The sequence below is a fragment of the Triticum dicoccoides genome, chromosome 5A (genome assembly GCF_002162155.2).
Source record: "Triticum dicoccoides isolate Atlit2015 ecotype Zavitan chromosome 5A, WEW_v2.0, whole genome shotgun sequence".
Lineage (NCBI taxonomy): Eukaryota > Viridiplantae > Streptophyta > Magnoliopsida > Poales > Poaceae > Triticum > Triticum dicoccoides.
Genome location: NC_041388.1, coordinates 624,554,273 through 624,558,586, shown reverse-complemented (window position 1 = coordinate 624,558,586; position 4,314 = coordinate 624,554,273).

Here is a 4,314-nt window from a genome sequence, read left to right as displayed (position 1 = left end):
TGAATGTCCTAGATCTCGACGGATTGCAAACTATCTTGAAATTAGAGATAACATTTTTTTTAAGAATCCGTGTTTGCCTTGATTTCTCTGACAGAATATAAAGTGGACATGAGAGCTACTTTGTTTGTTTAATAAGGTTGTAAACTTAGACGCATGTATCTTTATTTCTTTTCAAACAAAGTGTTTAAACTGAAGTTTTCTTTTTGCTTGACCACTACAATGAATTCGGTGCAGTAGAGGAGCGAAAGATAAATAGTACATAAAGATAAAAGTCAACATATCTATACATTGTTGACTGGCAGAATAAGTTTTAATTAATCAAAACCAACATAAGCGAGGTGGGAGGAAGAATTAATTAGCATGTGAGTCACTTCATATGAAAAACAAATCGAGGCTAGGCAGTGCAAAAAAATGCCGAATCAACTAATTTGATATTAGTTAGTCTGAAGGAGTTGACTGCCTTGTGGCCCAGTTTGGGCGTGAGCCAACCCGACAAAAAAAGTAAGAGTTATATTGTTTTTTAGAATAAAATAGGTTATTTTCTGTTTTTAATAGTACTTACTTCATAAAAATGCCACCCAGTTCAGTGCACTTTCATTACCATGCCATTTCTTTTTTTTTCTTTTCCATTTTCTAGCACTTGAAAGGACCAAAGTGCCCCTGATGCTATCTAACCTTATCTAATGTGTGTGGACTGGTTGGATAAGGATTGCTCTCGGGCTAGCTCATCGCCGTACCCCACTGATGCTTGCGGAAGCCACCGCATCTCTCCGCCATAGCTTGCCCACGCGTGTGCGAGCAACCGTAGCTCCCCCGCCGATGGCCCATGCCTTGCTGATGCCTGCGCGAGCAACTGTGGTTCATCGCCGGTGCTCATCCATGTCTGTAGGCGCCGGCGCAGGTCGTCCTCACCTCACGGATACCTACACAAGCCACCGCAGCTTGCCGCGGGTTCTCCCCCACACCCGCGCGCGACAGCGCAGCTCTCCGCGGGTGCTTACCCTCCCCTGCGCGCATCGGCGCAGATCGCCCTCCCCTGCTGGAGAAGCATTCTAGTGGCGAGACTGGTGCTGAAGAGAAGGTGGATGCCTTGTGCAGGTCCTGAGCAAGTGGCTTAATGGCAGCAACGGCCGGAGGAGGAGATGGATGCGTGTGCAGGTCCTGAAGGTGTTGAATGCAAGCAACATGTAAGTCACATTTATTGTAGTCTTTTGCTTGATTATGGATTGCAATTTGGAAATTACGTCAAGAATAGCATGTCACGTTTAGCTTCACAACCAGGATGAACTGAGCGACAATACGACAAATGAATAATATCACAAATTTCAGTCCATAAGCTACTTGTTGCAATCTGTTTTGTTGCACTTGATGTAGCTTATTCAAAGACAGTAATGGAATTGTAGGTAGAACTGGCAAAAGTATGTAGACCTCAAATTTCTGTACATTGGCATGGGAGAGATATACAGACACTTCAACAATGATTCATAGATAAATATGAAATAAGTTCAGATCTGCCAAAAAACCGTGATGAGTTCACCTAATGAGTTCATAGATAAAACTAAATGAGTTCACAACGCATAATGTAGATGAGCTCACCGCTGATATAAGCTCACGGCTTAGAGAAATTGAAGGAATTGAGTTCAAATACAAGAAAACTACTTGATGAAATAAGTCTGGAACTCCGTGTTTGGAACTTGATTTATGTTTAATAATATGAATGTGTGCATCATTTGATGCAGAGGCCCGGGTAATCCCCTTTTTGAAATAAAATATGTGTAACATCAATTTCATAGGGATCAATCATCCAATTTGTAGCTTTCTCTTTGGTATAAGCTTCTTTGTTGGATATGTGACGTTGGAATGAGACTAATGTTACAGCCCAATAAGCGGTATGTGATAGCAGGCCTTCTTTGTGTCGACGGGCCATATTAAACTCATCTTTGTCCGGCGGGACAGTGGAGTGATTTGGAGACGTACTAAACATTTCTCTCCTCAGAGAAGAAATTCCCAACTCCACAAACAGTTGATGTTCTTCCAGGTCGCTACAGTGATGGAGTCAATTCATTGGTACAACACCGGCATGAGCACAAAGGCAACTGGCCGGCGGTCATATGTCCATGGAAAAAAATACTAATTACTTCATATTTCTTGTTGTAATTTCAGTGATGACTTCTGGGTAGAACCAGGGTGGCTTCCTGGCGTCGCCGAGAGTAGCTCTGCCACTGAGTCACTGGATCTACTTGCAAGTAGTGGAGCGCCCTAACTCATTCAGATCCATAAGCATCCTTTGTTTCCTTCTTTTTGGTTGTTTGAATCGTTTGATTCCACTTTGTTTTCAGTGCAAAGAATAACTACCACCAGTTAGATCGACCTATGATGATAATATATGTGATTAATTTATGTTTGTCATCCTCATGTTCTTGTACGATTAACATCTACCACTACATCATCTATTTTTGGAATGAAATTTAACTAATGTATATATATACTTTTGTGTCAGGTAGTCTGATTGTTTAGCATTGTTGGTATAAATAACATAGTTTTCTGTTTAATTAAATAATTAACATTTTTTTTCTTATAGACCGCAACAGTATCTCCGCTGAGAATATTTGACAAAATTGTTTCTTGTTATCTGAATATTTTTGTCAGCATGGCTATACAGTAATAGAATGAATCTATTAGGCAGTGTTCTATCTGATGGGGACAACTTCTGATGCTACCATATATTTTTTTTGACAGTAAGACTCATGGAACAGAATAGACTAAAACTTCTGCCTGGAAAAGAAGCAATAGAGAAAATTAATTTGCTAGATTTGAAAATCACAACCTGGTATTTTAGTGTTTAGTGAATTGACAGCATCATCACAAACACCATACAGAGAGATTTTTTTTTGTCTAATTAGATAATTAATGACATACATGAACAGATACACTGGGTGAACTATGTGGTCATCACCCCTCTGTCTAATACTCATCGCAAGCACCAAAATAAATTATATTGAGTCTAGTTTTGTATAGAAAGCCCAACTGATGAGGCTAGCATAACTTCCAAAAGGCAGTCTTGACAGGTACTCCCATACTACTAACCTGAAAAAAAAAAGAAAAAAAGATTACTAAAATTATGAAGCAAACAATTAAGCAAAAGAGAAGTTTTCTCCAACCAGATTTTTTTTCCTTCTAATTACCAACAGAGAATTAATTATGTCCTTGTTAAGCCCAACTGGTGAAGGGAGTATAACTTCCAAAAACCAGTGTTGGCAGGAACTCCTAAACTACTAACCTGAGAAAAGCATATCCATATAGAGATGAGAGCCGAGAAACCTTTAGCCAAAATCGGTAGCAAAAAGAAAATCCATATAGAGATGGCAAGTGGAATTTCTTTATAATGGGAGTCGGGAAAAAATCCGAGTATTTGGTGACTAAATTAGCTACAGAATATGACCAAGCTACCACATTAATGTATGCCTAAAGAATACATCTAAAAACAAAGGATGATGAAGTCAAGTGTGACATACATATCACATATCAATACCTAATATCTAACTATCAGAATGCATCCCAATCCATGATGATCCCAGCAACATCTCCAAAATGGCAATCCTGTGTGGATAGTATATACATACTCACTTCACAGTGCAATTTACTGTATATTTAATATCATGTGTTCACCATATAGTACCCTATAAGGCTAACAAATCTACATTAGATTTCTTTAGTACAAGAGCAGATTTTGCGAAGCTTCTAAAAGAAATTGATAATGCCTCAATGGCTGAGCGCCCTACTTTAGGCAAACTTGTTCAAAGAATTAAAAATGATTCATTTTATTTTTAGGAGAGAGAAAACTATCACAAAAGGAACAATAAATACCTGAGAATAATTTAGTAGTAAAATAGTCATCAAGCTGTACCATTTCCTCTGCATGTCAGCTATTCAGCACATCATGTGTTTATTTGTTTAAAAACCATGTGAAATTAAACCACAATTACTTCCATCGAGAAAAATGGAACACAAAACGTAATGGAGAGATTAAGAATAAATATACCATGTCATATTAAAGATGCAGGTTCCGAATTCCTTGCACATTCACACAAGGAGCTGGACCCCCAAATTTGTGTCCTCAGCACAGACATGCACGCAATGCCTGAACATTCTTCTTAGATCAAGAATTTGTAGCATATGCACCCAACTTTAGATCTGATGAAATTCTAGTACTAATAACTCGTCTACTCGTACAAGGAAACCACGCACACCAGAGGAGAGGAAAGGGAGATGAAGGGGACCTGTTGCCGGGGCCGAAGTTCGGGAAGACCGAGG